The sequence below is a fragment of the Acinonyx jubatus genome, chromosome D1 (assembly GCF_027475565.1).
Source record: "Acinonyx jubatus isolate Ajub_Pintada_27869175 chromosome D1, VMU_Ajub_asm_v1.0, whole genome shotgun sequence".
Lineage (NCBI taxonomy): Eukaryota > Metazoa > Chordata > Mammalia > Carnivora > Felidae > Acinonyx > Acinonyx jubatus.
Genome location: NC_069390.1, coordinates 9443403 through 9469737, shown reverse-complemented (window position 1 = coordinate 9469737; position 26335 = coordinate 9443403). Strand labels below are relative to the sequence as shown.

General features: G+C 51.1%; 1 long non-coding RNA gene across 2 annotated transcripts; it reads left to right on the top strand.

Annotated features, from left to right (window-relative positions):
• Positions 1 to 5853: 5853 nt before the first annotated feature.
• On the top strand, positions 5854 to 18786 carry LOC113595502 (uncharacterized). Of its 2 annotated transcripts, XR_008290293.1 has the most exons (4): positions 5854 to 11591; positions 12053 to 14126; positions 16332 to 16775; positions 17647 to 18786. It is a non-coding gene; the product is annotated as an uncharacterized LOC113595502 (long non-coding RNA). The 2 variants fall into 2 exon arrangements; XR_008290292.1 differs by lacking the exon at positions 5854 to 11591 and having other exon boundaries at positions 11614 to 14126.
• Positions 18787 to 26335: the final 7549 nt, after the last annotated feature.

Sequence of the window (26335 nt, the reverse complement as noted above, 5' to 3'; positions counted from 1 at the left end):
TCTTTGCTACACTCCTTTCAAAATGAACGAGCACATGTTACTTTCAGGAAGAAAATTTTAGTGGGGCTAGAGCTACAAAAAATAATAAGTGGGAGAGCATAGACAAGGGGTGCCTTAGCGTGTCTGGGATAGGAGATCAGGGCAGGCTTCCCAAGGGAAGTGTCAGTTGAGCTAAGTTTGAAGAAAAAGCTAGAAAGAAGGTGGAGTGGAGGGAGGGAGGGAGGGAGATGGGGAAGGGAATTCCAAGTGTGGAAATGGATGGCCTAATCAAGGTACCTTAAGAAAGTGTTGGCCTGGAAAATAGAGTCTATGTTGGAGAATTCTGGAAGGCTGATAGAGGGTCAAGGTGGGGAAAGGCTGTGGGCCATAAAAAGGGGTTAAATTTTATCCTGGGCGATCTGGAGACACTAAAGGATTTCTAAGCAGGGAGATACTACATTAGTTTTATTTTTGGAAATCTTATACTGAATCCATAGAAAAGCTCTTCTATATTAGCAGTAAACAGCAGTTAGAAAATGTTACAAGAAAAAAGTATTTTTAACTTACACTGGCAACAGAAGCTTAAAGTACCTAGGAATAAAGTGAACAGGAAGTATATGAAGAGAATTAGAAATGTTTGCTGCTGGCCAGAAAAGAAAACCTGCATAAAGGAAGAAACACCATGGATAGCCAACCTCAGTTTTGTGAAGACGTCATTTGTCCCCCATGGAAACCTATAGATTCAATGCAATTTCTGTAAAACTCCACGGTACATTTTGGAACTTGATGAAATGATCCTAAATTTGGAAGAATGCATGTGTAGAATAGCTGATAAGCATTTGTCGGAAAAAAGGTTCTGAGGGTTTGCCCTCAGGGCCTGATTTGCCCTCTCTGATATTTAAAAAGTACTATATAAAGTCGTCTAAGCAGTTGGTACCGGCTCAGGAAGAGATGATCTATCAGTGTTAACAGTCCTATTCGGGTACTTATGGGAACTTCGTAGATGCCGAAGTGACCTTTCAAATTTGGGGAGAAAGAATGGGTTCAACAAATGATGTTGAAACAATGGAGAGTCATGTGAAAAAAAAAATGACTCATTGTATTTCAAAATGTGTTCCAGACAGATTAAAGATCCAAGCCTTTAAAAAACAAAAACACCCGTGAAGTTACTAAACGAATATCTAGGAGATTATCTTTTACAATTCTGGAGTAGGGAGTGTTCTTTTGAGGTTGTAAAAAGCCATAAAGGGGCAGTTGGCAGATTGACTACTTAAAAAAAATGAAAAGTTGGATGGCTGAGAGAGAGGTCCGGTGACCCAGAGAGCAGGTGACAGACTCAGCCACGTGGGAGAGTGGCACCTGGCCGCCACGAGACAATGCGGAGGACGATCAACGATGGGATTGTGCCAAATAAAAACGGCCAGTGTCTTCAGAAGAGAAAGAATCTGCCAAAGAGAAACTCGATGACACGCCCATTTCCTGTAAGAGCTCCAAATTGTTGCAACAAGTTTGCAAACCCGAAAGTTACTACAACTGCCTTGGTGATCAGCTGCACTTGATTACAGGAAGAAGGAATTTAGAACAGACTTGGCCTATTTGCAAGAGGAACAGAGAGAATCCAAAATTTCTGGGACTTGTGGTATTGAAGCTAGAACTGTTTGTCTTTTTCAACCAGTAAAAAATAAAATGGAGAAATACTTTGAGTAGCAAATGCTGATTAAGGTGAATCTTCAGGACAGTGACCAAAATCAAGGACATGGCTCACACAGAGTTTGTGAAAATGAATTAAAATTGTTCTGGGCCACCTGGGTGGCTCAGTCGGTTAAGCGTCTGACTTCGGCTCACGTCATGATCTCAGGGTTCGTGGGTTTGAGCCCCGTGTCGTGGGCTCTGTGCTGACAGCTCAGAGCCTGGAGCCTGCTCTGGATTCTGTGTCTCCCTCTCTCTCTGCCCCTCCCCCGCTCACACTCTGTCTCTCTCTCTCAAAAATAAATATTAAAAAATTAAAAAATAATAAAATAAAGTAGTTCCTAGTAAGTCCTTTCAGTTGTACAGAGCACTCAAGGAAAAAGAACAGAGGGTATGGTCCTACAAAAACTTGGTAGGTCCAAAATACATGTAGTTACATCTTTGAGGGAGGCATACCTAGAAGAAAAATTGTGGGTATAGCTATAGGAATATGGAACAGACTGGAATCAAGTAGATAAAAAGCCAACAAAACTGTTTTTTCTTTGCAAAAATGAGTGATTTAATTTTTTAAATTACAATAAAATGCACAGAATCTTACATGCTTGATTAAGGGCCAGTGTTGACCCTTGAATCCAGCTGAAACAAGATACAGAAGATTTCCATTATCCTAGAAGTTCCTTTGTATTCCTTTCCAGAAGTTTTCCCCGTGCCCCCCAAGACAACCAGCTTCTGACATTTTTCAATATTGATTAACTTCGCACGTTCTAGAATTTCACATCAATGGAATCATAAAACAACAAGCTGTAAGACGAAAGATGCCATAAACCAAGTTAAAAATACAAATGACAGGGGCGCCTGGGTGGCTCGGTCAGTTAAGCTTCCGACTTCGGCCCAGTTCATGATCTCACGGTTCTTGAGTTCAAGCCCCACGTTGGGCTCGATGCTGACATCTCAGAGCCTGGAGCCTGCTTCGGATTCTGTGTCTCCTTCTCTTTCTGTCCCTCCCCACTCACACGCTGTCTCTCTCTGAAAAATAAATATTAAAAAAAATACAAATGACAAATTGAGTTGATATTTGTAGCTTGGTTAAGTAGTGACAACGAATAACTAAAGTATAGAACACTTGTGTGTATGATTATATAGCATGCACGCATAAGTCACTTTTTGCTTATCTTTCCTGCTGGATACTGTAAGCTCCTGGAGGGCAGGGTTGTTTCTGCCTTCTTCATCCTGCACTTCCAGCATTTTGCAAGACGCTTGTTACTAGGTGCTCTGTATTTGTCGAGCAAACAAGACGGCTGCAGGATTGAATGTGGAGGGTGGATTACAGTCAGGCAAGGGGGCTGGTTACTGGTTGGGAGGGAACAGCCCTGGTTCTCAGCAGAGGAGACAGCAAGAAGATGTGAGATATGAGGGGGACAGAATAGACAGGATGAGGTGGCTGATTGGTAGTGCGAAGGGTGGAAGTAACGAGTGGGGGGTGGGCAAGAGAGCTCCCAGCCCCTAGGAGCTGGGTGAGTGTGGGACGAAATACAGGTTGGAGGGAAGGCAAGCTTGCTTTTGGACCCTGGGTGCTGACTTTCGGGGCCTCCAGGACATCCAGGCGGACAGACCCAGCATGACATTGGACCCACCTGAAGGAAGTCGGTCTATTGCAGAAAGTAGGTTTCAATAATGAGTATTGGCTCTGTGCTCAGATAAAAACACAGTTGCAGTCATGAGGGAGAGCTTTGACTGTGGTAAGCCATTGGGGTAGGCTGGCTGGGAAGAATGAAAGGGAAATCTTGTGCTGGGCTGAGTGTGTGTGTGTGTGTGTGTGTGTGTGTGTGTGTGTGTGTGTGTGTGTGTGTTTGCTTGCCATTCCCCACCTTCTGGGAACCCTGAGTGTTAGAACTGCCATTTCCAAGCCTCTAGATTCTTTCAAAGCTGTGACCTGCCCTCTGCACCTTTGCTGACCAGGATTTCGCCTCCCTGCCCCTCCAGCCCCAGCTCCTCGTGACTTGGAGGAGGCGGGGCGTTTGGCTGGCCTCCCGGGACAGCCACCTCTTGGGGCTGGGAGCAGCGGGAGGGAGGGCAAGCCAGAGAAGAGCCGGGCTAGTTTTTGTTGTTGTTGTTGTTGCTTTTGTTTTTATTTTTTCTGGAAGACACTGGCTTATTCCAGAACTGGAGGGGGAAGAGGCGGGGTGGGGGGGTGGGGGTGCAGGGGGTGGGGTTGTGGTCGACAACTGCTGTCCCACCGTGACTCAGCACTCTGCTGGTCTGGAGGGGTTGAGCTTTGACTCCAAAAGTGCTTTGTCATCGAGGGGCGGGAAAGACTAGGAGGCTTGGAGGGCTGTAGCTTCACTATGAGGAGTGAGTGGGTGAACACCCGCATCTTCGAATGTGGCTCGTTGCCTAGGCTCGACTAACAACGAAGGGATCTGGATCACCCAGCCAAGGAACGGGGCTAGTGGTAATCACTTTTCCTACCTGTTTCTTCCTCAGTGTCGTCCCACCCCACAGTGAGGCCTCTCCCTTCTAGGGACTGTCACCCCAGGATTACAGTTTAGGACTCCACAGCTGGAAAGTCATAAGACACTTGCAACGTTAAGGCTGAGAAAAGACTTGGGAGTTTCCACGTCACCATGTTTTACAAATAAAGAGGTGAGAGACCTGTAGGAGGCCAGGCTTGCCCAAGGCCATGGTCACTGGCAGAAACACAAGCTGAAAACGTAGACCAGGACACAAGGTGGAATACAGCGTGGTCGTTAAAAACAACGATAAACTTGTTGCTAGAATGTGTATATCGCGTGATGTGTATGTGAAAAAGCGGAGCCCCAGGTAGTTGGTGCAAAGGTGAGGACGCTGAAGAAAAATCCCAGGGCTGGAAACCTTGGTGGGGACCGGGAGGGACTGGGTTGTTGTTTTAAGTGAACAGCTAACGTTTCAAGTGTCTGGGATTAACCCCGAGGTTCAGGAAAGCGAAGTGTGCAGGAAGTTGGAGTTCGGAAACTTCAAAACTGGAAACAATGACACCGAGGCAGATTCCGGTACATTTCTAGACGAAGCAGCCGCGATTCGGAGAACTTGGCTTTAACACACTTCTTGAAAACCCAGAGGCAATGTAGACTCAAAGTCTAGGGGCTCCGGATCCCCCCTTTCCAAGAGGTTAAGGCCAAAGCCATGACCTGGGACGTTGAGGATGATTGAGAGTGGAAGGCCCCCGTGTTTAAGGCAACTCAGGCCTTCCTGCCTCTGTGGGAGCTCCCGCTGGGAGAGCCCAGCACACCATATCTCTGCGGGGGACCTTATCCCTCGGGCCCTGGCTGTTGTTTGCTTGTCTACCTTCCCACTGGACTTTGAGCTGCGTGTTACATTGTGTCCCCAGACCCCAGCACAGCCCAGGAGCCCTTCCATTTCTAGCAGCTTGCAGCCCTGGAGATCTCTTCTAGAATCATCATGCCCAGTGGAGAGCTGGCCTCTGCCTTTGGACTGGAGGCCTTTGGAGGTCAAGGATCTTGCCTTTGATGATGTCCTTCTAAAAGACCCCATGACTATCTGCCCTTGGAGATACCTTGGAGAGGTCACCTGGCCTTTCTGAACTTCATTGCCTGTATTTATTTACGGTATCTGGAGCCAACCCTCCCCCGTGCTACCCTGGCTGCCCCCTCCCCCACTGTGGGTGTCCTCATCGTCACAATTCATGCTATGCCCCATGGCCTGGTACCTAGCTCCGTGGCGTTCCCATGTTACCCAGTCTGGGCTCAGTCGCGCCCCTGCCCCCACACTGCCTCCACCACTAGGAGAGGTGGCAGGTGGGGAGCAGGGCTAGTGGGCTTAGAAGGAGGGAAAGAGAAGGGTGAGGCACTCGCTTTGGCAGGGGCCGGGCAGAGAGGGCCGGGAGCACCTCCACTGGGAAAACCGACACTTGTGACGTCCTCGGTCTTTCACGGTGTCCACACTTTGCCTATAGCTGGAGGTGTCTTCTGATGCCGGTTGGGGAGAGGAGGCCCCAGTCATCTGTGGCTGTTCCCGGCGTCCCAGGCTCCTTGTTTCCTGCCTGTGTGTGCTCCCACCTGTGGCCTTGCCCTCTTGTCTCTTTTCTGCCCCTCCCAACTTTATGAAAGGCTCCCCAAGGGTTCTCCACGGGGGAGAAGTGTGACTTTTCCACCCAAAACTAACATAACATTGTGGGTCAACTATACCTCAATTAGAAACAAGGAAAGAGTGGGAGTGCCTGGGTGGCTCAGTCGGTTAGGCATCTGACTCTTGATCTCAACTCAGGTCGTGATCTCAGGGTCATGAGTTAAAGCCCCCGCATTGGGCTCTGCGCTGGGCTCGAAGCCTACTTTAAAAGAAGAACAAAAGTGTGACTCTTCTGTGTGTCCCGAGGCCCTGCCCGCTGCCCAACACTCCCCTCCGGGACCTCCTCTCCAGCCCTTCCCCGCGGCCCAGCAGCGATGCCCTCATACCTGGAGAACTTGGCACAGCCGGTCCCTTTGCCCTGAACTTTCTGCCTGAAAAACAACCCAGTCTTCAGAAGCCAGCTCACATATCCTCTGAGAGGCTTCCCTCCCTCCCCCCTGCAGAGTGGATAATGTCCACTCTCAGACAACTACGTGCTGGATTTCATTTCAGATCTCAGCTCCTACTCACGTTCCCTGTTGTTGAGGGACAGGCCTCCCGCCCAGCCCTTGTCTCACAGGTTGGCTCTTTCCACCTCTTTCTACCTCGCTCACAGAGCATGCAGATGAGTCTGTCTGGGGGCGTGAGGCTTATTCTGCAGGAGAGACCTGGGGACACTACGAGGCATTGGGGGCTGTGACCACCAGCTGGGGACAGTGATGCCGAGGTCACGGGCTCCCTGCTCTGAGGACTGGTCCCCTTTGTCTGCGTCTGTGGCCACAGAATGTGTCCTCAACTGGAGGAATCCGTGGGAGGCCACAAGGGGCCTGGGTAGACATGTCAAAGGATTGGTTCTCTCTAGTAGAGAACGGGCCATGTGCTTCCTGGAGATGGGACCAGAGCATTCTTGGAGTCGTTATCATCCTGTAAACATAACATGCCACAGTGTTTACACAAGCTGAGTTGACACCTTATGGTGGCTGGAACCGACGAGGCCTCTAAGGAGGAAGTGGGGCAGGTAGCTAGGCTGTAAGCAGAGGGGGAGACCGCAGGTCAGAGAGGTTCAGTGACTGCCTCACTTGAGGTAGCACAGCTGGCCGGCGACAGGCTGTGACCGGAACCCAGAGCCTAGCTGTGCATCAGTTTTCCAGATCAGGGGCCCTGAGGCCTTGACTGCAATTCTGAAAATTCGAGGCATCCAAGTGGGAAGTCGGCGCTTTTAAAGGAGTCGCTATGATCGCACCAGCAGCAAATGGGTGATTTTCAACATCAGCAGTTTGATTTGATTAGTAGCTGGAGTCTGCTTGGTGGGAGCTGGCGATTCTTCAGAAGACGCTACTGGGGGTCCTGCAAGGCTCAGTTTGTGGGCTTGGACTTGAGTTCTATCTCCTGAGCCTGATGCTTCTGGCTGGCAGGCTTCGGAGATGATCGGGAAGCCTGGGGAACCCTTGGTTATTCAGTGGCATCGCTGAGCAGGGCAGCTGGGTCCAGACCCACTCTTGAGACCTGAGGATATTTCTAGAACATACTTTTAATGGGGACCGAGGCTGGTTCCTCAGACCTACAGTGCTCCCCATGGGCCTGGAGACCTCTGCTTAGCCACTGGTGGACGCCCCAGGGTTGGGATTTGTGGGTAACGCCTCCTCCAAGGGCTCACAACCCCTCATTCCAAACATAGGATCTGAGCATCAAGTAAACTCTTCCCAAAAAGCCTCTGGGTACCTGGAGCTGAAGCTGACTACTTATCAGGGCACTTAACATGACCCCCTTCCCAACTGGGGCAATCCCACCTCCCCGGCAGGGCCCTGAGTGCCCCCTCAGCTTTCTCGGTAGAGGACTTTCTAACAAAGCTTGTGGTCTAGGACAGACGCTTAGAAGAAGCCTGTCTGCCTAAGTCAGACCCAGGACAGCTTTCCCAAGGGAGGGGAGACTGCCTGCCCTTTCGTTTCCTACCTCTTTAGTTCCAGCTGCATGGAACCCCCTTTCAAAAACATCCCTGCCTTTTTTAATTCTCTGGCACGATTAGTCAGAATTAAGTATCTAGTTTGGTTTTTTTTTTTTTTTTTTCCCTACTCGCTTACCTGTTCTGCTGTTCTTTCAACATTTTGGGTGTGCATGTGGTAACAGTGGGAGGAACCCGGATGCCCTGCTTTTTTCTGGAGTTGGTGATTTTTTCCCCAAGATTCACACCTACTTCCCCAACATTCACCACCCCCTTCCGGTTATACTAGATCCGGATTCTCCTCTGGGGAACCATTCTCTCCCTCCAGCCATTGCTATGTGCGATGATTAAAATGGCCTATATCCCCAGATGCAGGAATAGACATGTTTTCTGTCATTTGCAATCAACTCTCCAATCCATTTGCCTTTTTAAAAAAATGTTTTAGTTATTTTCTGAGAGCGTGCACAGAGGGGAGGAGCAGAGAGAGGGGGACAGAGGATCTGAAATGGGCTCTGTGCTGATAGCAGTGAACCCGATGTGGGACTTGAACTCACGAGCCTCGAGATATGACCTGAGCCGAAGTTGGACGCCCAGCTGAGCCACCCGGGTGTCCCCCGTTCAATTTGCCTTTAACATCATCTGAATGGCAACAGATTCCTTCATGGGGCAGAGTTTTCAAGCCAGGAATGTGCCTTTGAGGCTACCTGATCTCATACTTTCGTTCAGTCACTCAGCTAACAAAGCATGGCTCATAACTGGTCAGAACACATCCCAAATGCCCGAACTTTCTAATCAGGAGTCAGACAGAAGGAAACGAGAGTTGGAATCAAACCAATGAGGAAATCTGTTGAGGGGCCATCCAAGTTCCTGACACTTCCCTTGGCTTTTCCTTGTCCTTCTGAGCGATACTCACGTTTCAGGGCAATTGCTTCCAGAAGCCGCCCCTGTGTGCCGGACACAGTTGCCTGACAGGTGGCAGAGCAGGCTGGGGCCGCATGAGGTCTCATACCCTCCCGTTGTCCCTCCTGCCTGTCCATTAGCGCTGTGTCCTGTGTGAGCTGCACCCCCGTCCCTGCGCTTAAGTCTTTCCTCCCCAAAGCTGTCCCCTTTGACATATCAGACCTACCCTTCTCCCAAACTCCAGTCCAAACCCTGCCTCTGCCAGGAAGCTTCCAAGATGGGAGCTAATCTCCTTCCTCCTCTAACGGGGGTCCCTTCAGCCTTTCCCGAGTGACAGTAGGCACTTGTGTGCCACAGCACTATCATTCCTCTGTTGCCAAGAGGAGACTGAGGACTCAGTGGACACAGGAAGCTCTCTGTCATCTCCGCTCCTGGCCCTGGCCCATGACAGCGCCTCTGAGCAAACTCTGGGTGGCTGAATGGAGTTGTGGAAAGGTCGAATCCTTGCCCCAGAAGGGTCCTTCCCTCTTTGAGATACGGTTCTCTGCACTTAACTGGGACTAAGGGAGGGCCCCTCCTCCATTCTTCCTCTTAGGAATCTCACGAGTTGGAATTGGTCTCTGGAGTTTGCCTTAAGCCCCATCAGCCTAGTCACCCCTTCAGCCCTGAACTCCTGCATTCCAAGGGAGGGGGTCCTCAGGCCCAAGCTATCCAGCTGAGTGGGGTTTACTCAGTCCCTTTTCTTAAAAAAGAATCTGATCATAATAAAAATTACTGATGAATGATAAAAGCTAATGCTTGTTGAGTCTTTACTAAATGTATATCAAACATGCCACTTGACGGATGAGGAAACTGAGGCAGGGGACTACAGAGTAACCTGCCCAAGAACACCCATGGTTTGAATTCAGGGCCCACACTCCTAGCCGTTCCTCACCCCCTGCCCCCTGCCCAGATCACTCGGCCCTCCCCTCCAGCTTGTCCTTGGCTCCTCACCCCTCTCTGTTTGCCCAGGACCCCTGATGGGGCAGCCCACACAGGGGTTTAGTAAATGCTTATGAAACAAGTGAATGGAATCAGGGAATTCTATCAGGTTATCCCTAGGAGGGCCTCGAAGGCGTGAGAAGGAACAACGAAAGTGCCGAAAGCCCAGCTTCCAGGACCTTCTGTCACTCTCCACCACACCTAGGAAGAGGGATGTTTCCGAAAAGTTCCTGGATTTCAGATTGACTCTCTTCACTGTTGACGTAAGATGGAGGGCATGGGTGCGGTTGCCTCTTGGCCAGACCCCGTGAGAGACCTCCAGGGAAAAACCACCGTGGCGGGCCGTGGCTTCTGAGGTTGTGCCTGAGGTGGATGGATGAGAGAGCAGGGAGGTCTGCCTGGGTCAGGAGGGTTTTGATTTCCAGCAACAAAACCCAACCCACACTAGCTTAGCAACGGGGGAGATTTATTGGCTCATGTGGCTGAGAAATCAGGAAGTGGACTTGAGGCACGGTTTCATCAAGGCTCTGGCCCCATGCCTCTGCAATTCCCTCTCAGGTCTGCTCCTACCCATGGAGCTTCATCCCCAGGCTATCTTCCGGCAGCATTGAGGGTGGCAGACCTCCTTCTTCTTCCGGGGGAATGTTAGACACCGCCCCACCCCCATCTCACAAGCGTTGTCTGATCGGGTCTCACTTGACCCAGGACTGCCTCTCCGAGTGTCTGCTTCTAATTTTTTTTAAAATGTTTTTATTTTATTTTTGAGAGACAGAGAGAGTGAGACTGGGGGAGGGGCAGAGAGAGAGAGAGGGAGACACGGAATCCGAAGCAGGCTCCAGGCTCCGAGCTGTCAGCGCGGAGCCCGACGCGGGGCTCGAACTCACGAGCCGTGAGGTTATGACCTGAGCCGAAGTTGGACGCTCAACCGACTGAGCCACCCAGGTGCCAGCGATATTTTCAAACGATAATTCTGTTTTTAATCTTTTGGGGGAAACTTCCTCATTCTTCTTACGGCTACGGAGTACTCTGCTGTGTGGATGTACTCTTGTTTATTGGTTATTAAAAACAGAGCTGCAATCAACAGCCACATCCCTCCGTCTTTTTGTATTATTTGCAGTGGATCCGTAGGATAGATTCCTAGAAGTGGGATTGCAGGATCAACGGATCATGCAGTTTTATTAGGTATTGGCAAACTCCCTTCCGTAGGGACAGTCCCATTTCGCATTCACATCGGCAAAGTGTGAGACTATTTGTTTTCTCAGGCCGGGACAAAAGAGGATTTTGTTAAACTTTTGGATTTTGCCCAGCCCGATCAGCCAGCAATAGTTCCTTGGGGCAATTTGCATTTCTTTCACTAAGTGAGGTTGACCATCTTTCCCTGTGGTTTGGAAACACTTGCCTTGCCTCTTCCGAAAACCAGTTATATTTTTAGTACATTTTTCTCCCCGGTGGTTGGGCTTTTAACTTACACGAGGGGCTCTTTCTACGCTAAGAATATTAATGCGTTCTCTGTGATGCAAGTTGTGAATCTTTTTTTTTTTTAACTAGTTGATCATTTGTCTTTTTCATTTTACTTCCGTATTTATTTCAATCTAATTTAACTTTTTTTGCCACGCCAAACTTCAATTCCTTGCAACTTATTAATCTTCCCTTGTATTGCTTCTGGGTGTTGAGTCAGGATTAAGAAAGCTTTGCTCGCTCCCAAGTTATAGAAGAATTTCCCGATTGCCCCCTTGCACTTGGATGGTGTCCTTTTACACTTAAATGGCCAATCCCTTTGGAAGGTATTCTGGTAAAGGACAGGAACACCTCCAATTGTTCCTGGTTCCCCAGGGCTCTCCAGTTACCTGAGCACTAACTGAAATCACCCATTCTTTCCCCCCACCCCAGATTCCTGACCCTGCCTTTATCTCACACAAGCTCTCCACAGGCAACGGGGGCCATTTCTGGATTTTTGCATTCTGCCGTCTGGAAGAACACTTCCCGCTGCTCGGGGGTTGGTGAGAGCACAAGTTCAAAGAGCTAAAAGCATCAGAAAAAGAGGCTTGGGCCTTGTTGTCTGAGCAACGGTCAACACTTCGGCCTTGGGGAAGCGAGGTCTCTTGCCGAAACTCTCCTGGCTAGAAACACAAGCTCGGGGAGGCGGAGCAGATGGGGGAGAGGGATGGCTGGGACCAGCCTTTAATGATGTGATAAGCTGTCTTTCTGCAAGACAGGCTTGAAGTTTAGAGGGGGGAGAGATCATTTCTAGCTTGGGCTCTCCAGGAGGGAATAAGCTGAATTGATTTTGCTCTATGAAGTAGAAGTTAAGTAAATATCGATGAGTTGGAGAGGGAAATCGATTCAATTTGCAAATCAATCTGCCGATTGATTTTTGGCGGGTCTGCCTCCAGCGAGTGCTGTGAGTGAGTCTGGAGGGGTCTTTTGGGAGGATTGCAGCTCTCAGCTTCCTTCCAGCACCTAAAAGGGAGACCCTGAAGGTCGCGGGCAGGGTGACGGGCACAGGAAGTGGAGGCCCGTCCTGCTCGCCTCTCTGGAGGGACACCTGAATGATGTCGTACCAGCTCTGCTCGCCGGACAGCGTCACTGAGAGGACCGACCCTGTGGAATGCGACTTACAGTCAAGTATCCCACCATATTATTATTGTTCATGTGGCCCGAATTTTGCAAACACTGCCCCCCCCCCCCCACCAAACAGCCACTCACAGCTTAGCCGCTCTGACCCCTGTACCTCCCTTATTACCCTGAGGTGACCCTGACGCCCCAGTCTCGTAGAATCAGACGTTGTTTAAGAGTTAAAGGGAGTCTAGAAGTCACGGTGTCCCTCTCGGTGTTGGCTGTGTCGGTTTAGGTGGAGAAGGGTGGCAGGTGTGGACCCCAGCTCTGTTAGGACTTAGCTTCGTGGGAAGCCGGGGATCCCAAGGGAGCATGTCCTGCCCCTCAGCTGCGTGCGGAGGGAGGAGTTGCCCGGGTTGTGTGGCTCTAATCCAGTCTGCCCCACATGCTGGCCTCGTCCAGATCCGGGACCGGCTCTTCTGGAGGCTCGGCATGGGTGGGGTGGGGGCGCCCACCACGAGAGGTACCCCCCTTTCTCTGCTGGGCTGCCTCAGAACTGAGCCGTGCCTTCTTTGAATGAAGTGACCTCTGCCCGTTCCTCAGCCCCTGGGTAGTCACACCCACGTCCTCTGAGTACCCCCGGCTCTGACGCCTGCCCACCCCCCACTCTGTCCGTCTGTCTTCAGACTGGCCACCCATTTCCTTTGCCTTTGCTCCATCTGGCCTGCCTTCCCACCTCCTCTCTGTCGGTCCCCTCCCCAGCCTCTCACTCTCCTCCCTGCCAGAGTGGTGGTCAGGGCAGAGGCAGAAGGAGTCATCTCCCTCGGGCAGGGTCTGGGTCTCTCTTTGTGCTGCCCACAGTGGCTGGTGGAGAATGGCTTTTGAAGGGCCCGAAAGAGAAACCCTCCAGGACCTCCCTGAAATGACAAAAGCAAGCCTGTGCCTTGGGATAGGGGTCGAATCATCTGACCTATCACTGAGGCCCTCGGACGTCTTCCTGACCAAGTAAGTATACTAGACCGTCGTGAGCCACGCCGGTGCCCAGACGGCTCGGAGGCTGGAGGAAGGAAGCCAGCTTTGGGGCTGAGCTGAGCCACTGGGTGAGGATGCCTGGGGGAGAAGGCCTCGGCAGGGAGCCTGCTGGGACGTTAACCGGTAACCTTGCCCGGCTCCGCATCTCCCGGGAGAAGAGCGCAAGGCCCCTGCTCGCTGAGCTCGAAGCAGCATGTGGGGCCCACGTTGCCAAAAAGGACTGTCTTGGTTGGTCAGTTTCCAAGGCATTTGCATCCAGAGGGAAGTGAGAGGGAGCATCGCGCGCGGTCAGGAAGCTTTGTCACCCCCTACCCCCGGCACGCGGGAGCCAGCTGTCTGTACCAGTGCTCCCTGAGGCCCTGAAAAGAGAACACGAGGCTGTCCTCTGTCCTTCTCAAGGACCTAGCTCGCCGTCCGGAAGAGGAGAGGCTACCCCAGCAAAGAGCTCTCTCCTTTGTCACAATGAGCCTCGATGTGAACGTGTACGAAGGTCAGGCAGATATAGGCGAGTTCTTGCTTTCATCACGATCCCTACGAGGAACCAGACGGAAGGGAAAACAATCTCGAGAGGCTCCCCAGAGATCTCCCTGGATCTCCCAGTCTGGACATATTTGATGTCCCTCAGGACATGCTGCTCCCCCTGCCTGGATGCCCTTGCCCCAAATCTTTGCTGGACTGGCCTCTTGATGCTGATGGCTGTGCTCAAGGGTCAGCTCCTAGAGGCCTTCTCTGACCCCTATCCAAAGTGGCCTATCCCCCTAGGACTCAGTCTCTCTCTAAATAACTGCTGTTTCTTCCTTACAGTAGTCAGTATTATTTCTGTTTAATAGACTTACGTCCCTTTTCCAGCCTCCACTGACAGGAACGCGAACTCTCGGGGAGCCAGGCTGCTCCGTGGTGATCATCGCCGTATCCCGGTGCCTGGAGGGGTGCCTGGCACCTGGTGGGTGTTTGGGCGGCAGCTGCAGAAGTGGTGGGTGGTCTTGGGGGTGATGGAGAAAGGAAGAAGGTGGTTTGGAGAAGAGTGGAGATGCAGGGAGGAGATACCTTTTCCTTTCCATCGGCTTTCCTCCTCGTGTGCCTCTTGAGGGGCTGATCATGTGAAGAAAGAGACACCCCATGGACCCTGTCCCTTTGAGTGCCTTCACCAGGGGTCAGGCAGAGGGCAATTTTTCTCTGTGTGACGCTGGAACCCAGGAGCCCCATGCTGGAGAAAGTGGGGTGGGCCCCTTTGACCTGCTGAACTTTATTTCTTATTTATTTATTTATTTATTTATTTATTTTAATGTTTATTTATTTTTTTGAGACAGAGAGAGACAGAGCATGAATGGGGGAGGGTCAGAGAGAGAGGGAGACACAGAATCGGAAGCAGGCTCCGGGCTCTGAGCCGTCAGCACAGAGCCCGACTCGGGGCTCGAACTCACGGACCGTGAGATCATGACCTGAGCCGAAGTCGGACGCTTAACCAACTGAGCCATCCAGGTGCCCCTAACCTGCTGAACTTTAAATGTCAGTTACCCAGCTGGGAACAGGTTGAAGGATTTCCTTCCAGTTGGTCTGTCCACAAGCTCCGAGCTCTTCTGGCAAACGAGGTCCCCTTAACTTTGCCTCGTGCTGGTCCCACTTGCTACTTTGGTTGAGTTCCTTAGACGCGGAATCTGAGACAGAGGTTTTTGTGCACAGGGCACGGGAAGGGAGAGCTCTCGGGATGACAGCCGGTCAGAGAGGGGAAGCAGGGGGCGCCTGGGTGGCTCCGTCGGTTAAGCATCCGATTTTGGCTCAGGTCACGATCTCGAGATTCGTGGGTTCAAGCCCCGCGTCGGGCTCTGGGCTGACAGCTCAGAGCCTGGAGCCTACTTCGGATTCTGTGTCTCCCTCTCTCTCGGCTCCTGTCCACCAAGGCAATTCTCTGGATTGCTGGAGAATTGCTCTGTGGGCCAGTAGCAGACAACACTCACAGCCAGGATTAGAACCCGTGAAGCCGCTCGAATGCCCTGTTGCCACGTCTAGGGGACGGGACGTGTTTTCTAACTCACTTGTCTGATGTCCGTGCTTTCATGTTTCTGGGTGTTGGCCTTGTTTCCATTACCGGTCGGAAAGCTCTAACCCTGTCGTCTTACCCAGGCTGACCTACTGCTCAGAAGAGCCATGAACCACAATCCCCTGGGGAAACACACACACATATGGCAGCAGCCTCTGAGGTCAGGTGCGTGGGACTTCCAGAGGAAATGAAAACGACAGCAGCAGCCGGACCACCCAGGCCAGCTGGCCAGAGCCCAACCCCATGGCTCACTTTGCCCTGTGACCCAGAACAAGCCTGTTCTCCCTGAACCGAAGTTCACTAGCCCCACAGTGAACGGCAGAACTAAGCCACTTGTTAATGCCACTGCCACCAAGGGTCCCCTCGGGGCCCGAGGCGGGTCAGAAAGACTCTGAGGCCTGGCCGCCAGACTTTGCTCTTACGAAGCAAGGAGGTTCAAACTCTCTCCTTCTCCCCCTCCTTCCCTCACTCCCTGTCTCTCCTTAATGTGCGTTTGCCCTAAGACCCAGCCCTGGGATACCCAGGAATGGACAGAAGGACACACAAAAGGCAAAAAAGACGTTCCTAGGACAACTCGGAGGCCAGGGTCACTTCTGTTCTCTAACAGTGCTGAGAAAGGACGTGCGCATAGACCAGAATTCTGAGCAGGAGCCAAGGCGGCAGCTGGGCCGGGCCCCCAAACCAATCTGGAGGAGGAAAACAGTGCAAAGAAAGATGTTATTCAGGCCACAAGCAGTCCGTCTCTTCTGCTCAACCTCTCCCTCGCCCTCTGAAATTCTTCCTACTCACGGGCTCCAGCCTTTTCCGTCCTGTGACTAGTACGTTGGAGAGGGGGGTGTGTGTGTCAGGAAAACAGGTTGCCCTGACGTTGCCTGGCCAGATGACTGCAAATGGCAAGTCATGGACCACGCAGGGATCCGGGATCAGTGCTGTCCCCCAGACACCAGCTGTCAGCCCCTTGGTGTCTTCCATTTACCATCACGGAAGGACCAAGGGTTTTTCTCTCCCTCAAACCATACGGTTAGACTTGGAGCCTCTTCTTTTTTTTTTTTTTTTTAATTTTTTAAAAAATCTTCTTTCCAATGTTTATTTACTTTTGAGAGACAGACAGAGCGTGAGCAGGGGAGGAGCAGACAGAGAGGGAGACCCAGAATCCGAAGCAGGCTCCAGGCTCCAAGATGTCAGCCCAGAGCCCGATGCGGGGCTCGAGCCCACAAACCGTGAGATCGTGACCTGAGCCGAAGTCAGATGTTTAACCGACTGAGCCACCAGGTGCCCCTCGGAGCCTCTTCTTTTTGGAAGGCTTGTGGGGGACTGAGAGGAAGGGCAGCTGAGGTAAAGTATGGGGGCCACCAGCTTCCCCAGGGAAAGGGATTTCTAGGCCAAGACCTTGTGGAGTCTGTTTGTGTCCATCTGGCGTGGTGAAAAGAAAGGAAGCAATTCTCAGCGTGTGTCTACCCCTGCACGATAAAAGGAAGGAGCTATTGATACACAGCACCTCGGATGAATCACAAAGGCCTCAGGCGGAGTGAAAGCAGCCAGTCTCCAAAGGTTAGATACGGCCAGGTTCTATTTCTATGACGTTCTCGGGGGCAAAACTGTATGGAGGGAGAACAGGTGAGTGGTTGCCAGAGGTCACAAGTGGGGAACGGAAAGGCCCAGCAGGAGGGAGTTTTGGCAGGATTGTTGTGTATTCTGTCTTGGGGACAGTTACACGAATCTGGGGATGTGCTAAAATTCAAAGAATTGAGGGGCACCTGGGTGGCTCTGCTCTCGCTCTCTCTCAAAATAAATAAACATTAAAAAAGTAAAAAATAAATAAAATTCAAAGAATTGTACACCCCCGAAGCGGTCAATTGTATTGTAGTGACAATTTTTCAAATAAGAACTTTAAAAGTTAATGATGACTGGGGCACCGGGGTGGCTTAGTCGGTTAAGCGTCCGGCTCTTGATTTCAGCTCGGGTCACGATCTCATGGTTCCTGAGTTCCAGCCCCGTGTCAGGCTCTGGGCAGACAGCACACAGAGCTTGCTTAGAATTCTCTCTCTTTCCCTCTCTCTCTGCCCTTCCACCCACACGCGCTGCCCCTCGAGCTCCCTCTCTCTCTCTCTCTCTCTGAAAATAAATAGATAAAACTTAAAAAAAAGTTAATGATGATAGTAATGGCTGACATTAGCTTTCTATGTACCCAACTCTGTGCTGAGTGCGGTGCCTCCATTATCTCATTTATTCCTCTCAATAAGTCCATTTGGCACTCAGATGATGATGCACCTTGTTCAAGGTCAGGTAGTAGTAAGTGGCAGAGCAGGAACTTGGACCCCTGTTCTGCCTGACTCAAGAGACTGAGATCTAATCACTGTGCCTCATTTGGAAGAGGTGGGGTCGAGAGCAGAAGTTTGCTTGTGGAAACGTTCTATTTTAGGGCCCCCTGGATCATTGAAGTGGAGACGTCCCGTTGGTGGTTGATTTCGACATTCTGGAACTCAGAGAAGGCTGACTTAGCAGTGCAGGCGTGGGGGTCACCGGCATGTGAATGGGGCTGAAGAGCCTGGGAGATGGACACATCTGACTGGGAAGAACTAGAAGGAGACTCAGAGAAGGACCAAGGCAGAAGCCCAGAGCCCGCACACCTAAACGCAGTCACTCACACACCGCCCTCACTATTTATTTGCCACATCAGTACACGCCCCCTCTTGTTTTCTAGTAAATAGAAAGTTCTTGAAGTTCTCCTACTTTTTAATGTAATGAGTTTATTTCAAAAGGAAATTTGTACATAATGGGTGAAAAAAAATCAACGTCAGAGCCGTGAAGGGCATTGACGATATAAACACAGCGAAAACAAAACAATACCACACAATTCTAGCTAGGTAAAGGACATCTGCAAATGTTAGTCCTGTGTTCAAGACGGAGCCGCCCCCAATTGAGCCCTGGTCCCAGAAGAAGCGAGGATTGAGAGAGAGTCAAAAAGGAAGTAACTTTGTTAGTGACACTTAAAATCAGCTCTCTGGACACCGGCGGGAGTCACGCTCTTTGTTTAAAGCAGAGGCCCTCAACCTTTCTCCGTGAAGGGCCAAATAATAAATATTTAGACTTCGAGGGCCATTTGCATGCCTGCTACATACCCCCCCCGCCACCGCCCTTGTCTTGAAATCCTTTAGAACCATTCTTAGTCCTGGTTGGATTAAAAACAGGCCCAGGGCTGGGTCTGGCCCACGGGCTGTAGTTTGCCACCTCCTGATTTAAAGGATGGTGAGAAGAAGGCCAGACCCCCAACGAGACAAGTGTTTATGGTGTCACACGGGGTTCCTAGGCACTCAACTCCGGACCACGCAGTAGCGTCCCCACCCCAGCCATCAAAGGCCCTTCTCTGCCTCTGTTTTTAGGCTCCCACGCAGGCAATTCCTTGTCCCCCAGGAGCCTCGTGGGAGATTTGGCCACACCTCCCTTGTGGACGGTTTCACAAGATCAGAGCCTCTCAGAACTGGTTGTTCAGGGAGCCGCTTTGGGGCTAGGTCAGCATTTCATTACCAATACTTCCCTCTGGACTCTGTGGGTCCCTCTTCTGACGTCACTCCTTGCATATTTCCTTCCCTCGGGGCCTCTCTGTGCCTCGGATGAAGGCCTCACTGTTCCTTCCTCACTGAAGGTTAGCCACACTGAGGTCACCTATGACCTCAGATCACCGCGGCCACCATCAAGTCCTTCCCTCCCTCATGTCAGGACGTGGAGTTCAACGGCCCCTCCCCCACCTCAGGTTCCGGTGGGTCTTCCTTCCATTCAAGGTGGAAGGGATGTTCTAGGTCTTCCAGGGCAAGGCCTTAAGAAGCCCTGCAAAGCTCTCATGGAAACTGTCTTTGGACATTTGTTTAGGGTGGAGCCAGCTGCCCTGAAAAATGTTTGACAATCCCAAGACCGCCATGTTGTGAGGACATCCAGGCTAGTCAAGTGGAGAGAACACATGGAAAGAGCAATGCTTGGGGTCCCCAGCTGTCCCAGCCCAGGAGCCACACACTGAAGCAGAGAAACCTTCAGATGGGCTCCAGCCCCCACTGCGACCTCATGAGACCCCAAGTGAGAATTGCCCCACTGAACCCAGCTGACTCCTAGACCATGAGAGATAATAATAAATTATCCTGCTTAAGCCATTACATCTTGGGATTTTTTTTTCTTCAAATGTTTGTTTATTTTTTGAGAGAGGTGGGGGAGGGGCAGAGAGAGAGAGAGAGAGAGAGAGAGAGAGAGAGAGGATCCGAAGCAGGCTCTGCGCTGACAGCAGAGAGCCCGATGTGGGGCTCGAACTCACGCACTGTGAGATCGTGACCCAAGCTGAAGCCGGACACTCACCAGACTGAACCACCCAGGGGCCCCTGGGGTGTTTGTTTACACCTCGATAAACATTTGGAACACCACCCGAAAGTGAAGTCTCATCCAGGGAGTTGTCTGTCACACTCAGGCACAAGTTTTAAAACTCTCTTTTCCAGTCCAAACCAGAATTTTCCTCAGCTTTGCAGGTCAGTCTCTGGCCCCTTCATCAGAAAATCGTATACGTTTTGCACCTGAGTCTAGTTGTCCAAAATCAGGCGTCCTTGGGCTGGTCAGTTGTGGCAGGTACTTGGGGTCAATTGACTCAAAGTCATCCCCCAAACCTTTCTTCCTGTCTTCCTCTCACTGTGAAGCTTGGGAAGGCCAGATACACCCTTTCTGGCTTTGCTGTGGAAGACTTTATAACCCCCTGGCCAATGATGTGAAGAAAGGGTTGGGTTCTTGAAAATAGTCTTTGCTTGCTGATAAGGAAGAAACTCTGCCTGGTATCACCCCCTGTTTCCTGCTTCTGAACATGGTGTAAAAATGTGATGTGTGGGGCTGCTGCAACCATCTTGACACCATGAGGGGAAAGCTAAGAGAATGAGAAAGACCACAGCCCAGCCTGTCATTTTATATGAGAGAAATAAACAACTATTTCTTTAAGATGTTGTTGGTCAGGTTTTCTTTTATTATTATTGTTATTTTTCTTACTATTATTATTATTACTATCTGTGGCTGAATATATTTCTAGCTGTGGCATCAGTCGTGTCCACTTTAGGGACAAAGGTCTCATTTTTCCCTATAAAGGGAAAATTTATTTTCCAGTCTTCCACAATAAGCCAGATTTTGATCTGCAGATAGAGATTCAGGTGGAGGGAGAAGGAAGGTCCCTTTACCTGGGGCTTGAGCTGCGGTTGGGGGGGCACAGGGGTTCTGACAGTGAGGTCTTGGGGTACAGTTTGTGTGTGCTCTCCCCACTACAGAGCCTAAGGAGCTTCTCCAGCTTCAGCCCTGGGTCTTGGTCACATGAGGCATCAAAGATGTCCCCCCTGAACCAGGGAGCTCGCCCTGATACTGATGGTGGGCAGGGACAGGGGCAGGGGTAGGAGATGGCCCCAGCCACAGATACTGAGTCAGATAAACAGACTGGGCTGCAACCCCAGCTCTGCCACTGTCTGTGTGTCGCTGTATCTTGCCCAACTTCCTGAGGGCAAGTGCTCTGAGCCTTCATCCATGAATAGGACACTCTGTGTTCGTGGGGAACAGGCTTTCCCCGGGCCCCTGGCCTCTGAGCTTCTTCTCAGAAACATGAGCAATTCTGGGCAGCCAGGGGCCCTCCCTCAACTGGCAGTCAGCAGTGCCGTGCTGGGAGCCTCCATTGTAACAGGTCCCTGGAAATGGGAACCTGAGATCCCGGAGGGCCGACAGCAGCTCAAAGTCATGTAGCTTCCCGAGCACCAGGTATGGGGGGGCGGCAGGGAGGGGGCAGGAGGAAGACAAAGATGAATCAGAGGAAATCTCACCTTGAGCAATGCGGAATAGGGAAAGGATCCAGGTTCCTAAGCCCATCCACCTGCTGTCAGCCCCCTCCAGCTTGCTTCCTGCTGCTGGGGCAGAGAGGTGGGTGGGCTCCAGGCTACACCACCGTGTGTGGGGGGGTGGGGGGGTGGGGGGAGGGCAGCGGATCCCAGAAAGCTGGCAGTCCTGGCCTCTGGAAAGTTCAGTTTTTCTCCCTGGCTCCCCGGGAGGCAGAACTACTGGGAAGTTCCCACCACCCACCGTGCCTCGGGCTTTCCTGGAACCTTCTGTACAGCCAGCCAAGAAAGGATCTGCCCACAGTCCCCTGGAGCTACAAATCTTCTCCCTGTGCTCAGGGAGGACTGCCTTACCTCTCTGCCCTGGGGAACGCCTTCAATTACAACAGTAACCAACAAAAATATGATTCTGGCCATGGGAACGCTGTTTGTGTTCTACGTGATGTTTTCATACCTTATCCCATTCAGTTCTCTGAACAAGTCTGACAAGTATTCTGTTGGCTTTACAGATGAGGAAACGGGAACAAAGACGCTGAGTAACCTCCAAGGGGTCACGCCAGCCACGAAGTAACATGACCACAATTCTCACTCAGGCTTATTGACCTGACCCTCTGCTTCAGGCTGGCTTCCTTGTTACACCTCCGATCTCAACCCCCCAGCCATCCCCCGCCCACCCCACCCGGTACTCTTTGAGTGGGATAGTGGCCTGCGTTGGGAGGGTGGGGCCAAGGAAGCTTCCAGCAGCTGACTCCCATGGTGTCACATCCAATGAGCATGCAACTCATTCGATTTCAGTGATTTGAGCTCAGCAAAAAGACACTAAAAATAGAGAGCCGTGAACACAGATGCCAAATTTAAGAAAATGCTTGAATTCTCTCGAACGGAGGAGACGTTTGGGGAGAGTTACACTGGGGCTTCTACTGAATCTGCTACATTTTTAAAAAATATTTTCTTACTGAGAAAACAAGAGCCACATATGGTAAAGTGTTGAGGTTGGCGGTAGGTACGCAGATCTCTGTTACGTTATCGTCTGTACCTTTTCCTGCAAGCTTAAAATATTTCGTAATGAAAACTATTTGCCATGTTTGTCCTTCTGTGGGGCACTGTGGTAGGGTGAATAATGCACCCCCCACAGGCCCTGTGAACATGTCAAGGCAAAAGGGATCTTGCAGATATGATTAAGTTGGGGATTTTGAGACAGGATTATATTGGGTGGGTCTGAGGCAATCATAAAGATCATTACAAGAGAGGGGCAGTTGCAGAAGAGTCTGGAGATGTGAAAACAGAAGCGTAAATCGGAATGGTGTGGTTATGGGTGGGGGAACGTGGGGAGCCCCTATGAACTAGAAAAGTCAAGGAGTTGATTCTCCCCGAGAGTCTCCAGAAGGAACGTGACCCTGGCCACGCCTTTCCAGCTCCTGAAGGACTCATTTTATTTTATTTTATTTTATTTTTTTATTTTTATTTTTTTAACGTTTATTTATTTTTGAGACAGAGAGAGACAGAGCATGAACGGGGGAGGGGCAGAGAGAGAGGGAGACACAGAATCCGAAACAGGCTCCAGGCTCTGAGCGGTCAGCCCAGAGCCTGACGTGGGGCTCGAACTCACGGACCGCGAGATCGTGACCTGAGCTGAAGTCTAGCCGACTGAGCCACCCAGGTGCCCCCTGAAGGACTCATTTTAGACTTGACCCCTGTAAGATAATGAACCTGTGTTGTTTCAAGCCACTAAGTTTGTGGCCATTTGTCACAACCACTATAGAACATGCATGCATAGAGCATGGTCTACAACTACACCGGTCGATGGTGATACAATTTCTCAAAGTGAGGACAAGAGGCCCAGGGAGGGCACCCCTCCTACCCAGGATGGCTCAGCCAGGATTCCTGAGTCCTGAGTCCCCAGCCCTGTACTTTCGATAGAGTCTGGTCAGCTCTAACTTCAGCAGGAGAGCAAGGATGCAAAAGGCTCATGGAACCAAGAGCCCTGACCTGCTTGGCCAACCATCAACACTCTATCCTGGCCTCAAATACCCAGTTTCTTCTGGGGTCTGGGTACCAAGACACAAGATGCCCCTGGTCCAAGATTTAACTGCCTAGGTCTTCTCTTCTGAGTCTTGCAAATGAAAAGACTGATTTTCCAACAGGTGGGTACCCAAGCGCTTCTAATCCCTTGTCCCATCCCCTCGACTTACTTGTTTTTCTGCTGCCCTAGAGGTCACTGGGCAGGTGGCTTCTGACCTCCAAGCCAACTCAACAATTCTTTGTGAGCACCCAGTCTGCAATGGTGCTGAGCTCTGGTGGGGGGGGGGGGGCAGGGATGGTGCCCTGACCCACTCACCTCAGGAGCTTACGAACCAGCAGGGGTAACTGTGGCACATATCTGGAAAGTCGCAGAACAAGGCGCATGTGACTAGCGGGAGGGAGGGCTCTGAGATTCCACACTTAGCGATTCACCTAGTTGTTAGGGCTCCAAACTCCTTTCCCATCTGCCCACCTAGACTCTAAACTCTGAAAATGCGATCCTTTGTCTTGAGGGAGCAAAGAGTCTTACTAGAGAACCAAAACCACAGCAAAATTAAAAATTCACTAGCAATGCCTGGTAGTATTGGTAAGGATGTGAGTGCCCCGGCGTTGTCTCAGGCCAACTACGGGGATTCAGAGAGGAGAGAGTACAGAATGCTCTTCAGCGGAGGTGGGACTCCAGATGGGTCCTAAAGACCCTCAGAACTTGTGCTGAGAAAGGCGTGGGCATTCTCAGCCATAGGAGGTTGTAGTCAGAGATTTGAAGAGAAGGCCACAGGATGAGCCAAAGGTATGAGGGTGCCGGCCGAAAAAGGTATTCCCCGTCAGGAGTGGGCTGTCAGGAGGGGCTGGCGTTAACCCAGGTCAAGTTTTGTGTGGGCGAGATAATCTATGCTCATTAAATCAAACCGATGTTAAACCCAAGTGCCCCTTGAGTGGCTTATCAGTGCCTCCTTAGTACCTGTTTAACCTTCCGTGGGGAGTCTGTCCGGGCGGCACCGAGCAGAAACTCAGGTAGTCCAGGGAATCTGACGGGGCAGGTGGCCTGAACAAACAGGATACGGAGGAAATATCTGAGAGGGAGGGATAGTCTTATAATTAAATGGGCTCAAAGGCATGGCGGAGGGTATGAAGGTCAAAGAGTATGTGTTGAAGTGGTAAGGGTTAACAGGAAGCATTGAGTAAAGGAGATTATTTGCAGGAATAATGAAAAACACACCAACAAGGATTTAGGGCCACTTTCCTGGGAGAAGGGAAATCAATCAGAACTTCCGCAGGAAGCGGCCAGAGTATTTTGTCGTTCACATTCAAATAGGACCAAAGGACAATTTAAAGCCACTGTCGTACAGCCAGAGGGGGTCCTCCGGACCGAGGAAGAAGGTAAGAGGAGGGGGACTGTCCCACAGTGGCTGAGCCTGTATTGAGGACGGGGGACTTGGCAGCCAGTGGGGACCGGGAGGGACATTGCGCAGAGCCCGCTCCAATAGGGTTCAGATGAAATGTTAGAGAGAAAACAAGGGCGAAGAGAGGACTGGTGGATACCGTGCCATTCGAACACAAGAGAGGAAGAGGGGGAGAGGAGATAAAAGCTGGAGGCCAGCGAGAAGGATGGTGGGGAGACATGAGAATAACGTACAGTAACCATGTCTACGGCCATACCACCTTGAACGCGCCCGATCTCGTCTGATCTCGGAAGCTAAGCAGGGTCGGGCCTGGTTAGTACTTGGATGGGAGAATAACGTACAGTAACCAAGACGGGGCAAAAACAAGATGATTATGCAGAAGGCCAAGTCCCTGAGAACAATAGGTCATGGGAGAGAAGAACAAAGGCCCCAGAGCAGTCACACTGTGGTCCCCAGGATTCGGTAACACAAAGGGGGCTAAGAGCATCTGCCAAACACAGGGACAAGTGCCCTGCTGTCTGGCTGGTCTGGGAAACTGGGCTCTACAGTCAACTGAGTGTTTACTCCGTGACAAGCGTTGACCTACAGCGAGCTTTCGTGAATCAGATGGGCTTTCCTCGTGGAGTGAGCTGTTCGGGGTCTTGTACTCCAGCAGGGCCGGGGTGGGGGGTGCGGCATCATGGCCGCCAAGGTGACCGCAAGTCCTCGTCCAGGCCATTCGGGGCCCTGGGACGTCAGATGGGGGCAGCGTGCCTCTGATGGCGCTCCAAATAAAAGTCAGAGCCCGGCTCCGTTGCCCGCGTTTGGTAATTTCTGATAGTTCTGTCCGATCTGGACGGGAGTGTAGGGCACGTCATAAGGGCCAGTATGACACCGCGGTTGCAATGCAGGCTCCATGCTGGGGCGGCCCGGGTTCACACCCCTGCTTTGCTCCTTCCTATCAGTGAGGACGTTGGCCTTGATTTTATGACCTGTGTATCACGACGATACCGGCCTCACAGGGTTGTTGCCAACATTGAATGGGTGCACACGTGTTAAGTGCTTGGAACAGTGCCACGTTAGTAATTAGGACTTGTTGGCATTCACAAGCACAAAACACTGGGACAGGAAGTAGAAGGAAGATAGCCTGAGGGAGGAGAAGCTACTTTTGGGTAGGCTGTGTGCCTGGCTTACATAGCGGGGGGTCAGAGAGATGGAAAGGGGGTTCCATGGGGGTCTGGGTGGGGCCTTTCTTGGGTCCACTGGCATTTCTTATTTGCACTAAGTCTAAGAGACAGAACCAAAGGCCTCATCCATTCAGCAAGTAATCCCTAATGCTCGTCCTGGCTGAGTTGGGTGTCGGGTCCTGGGCTTTATTGCTCCCTGCCCTGGAGATCTGTCCCACGGTCCGGCTCTTTGACATCTGAAGAAACCAAATCTCTGCCACTTGCTGGTGGTTCGGCCTTCTATGCCTTTGGTTTCCTGCTGTACCTCAGAGACCTCTGGTGAAGATCCAGTGGGTAAGTAAACAAAGACAAACGAAGCGGGATCCCCGATGAGCGCTGTTTTCGAAGCTCGCGTGCGGATGGGTTACAGGCCTAACTGAAACATAAACTATGAAAGACTAGAGACTATCTGTAAGGTAGTGTCTTTATAGACTACAAGTGAGGAAGGACTCTTCTTAAAAACTTCAAAAGCACCATCGTAAGCCTCAAAATTAGTGGGATCCCTCGAAATAAAGGATTTCTCTAAAACAAAGGACACAGCGGGTCAAAGATAACGAGCAGATAACAGACTGGGAACAGATAGTGAATATCTAAAGCCAAAAGGAGACAGTATCTAAAAGAAACAAGACCTGCTCATCAAG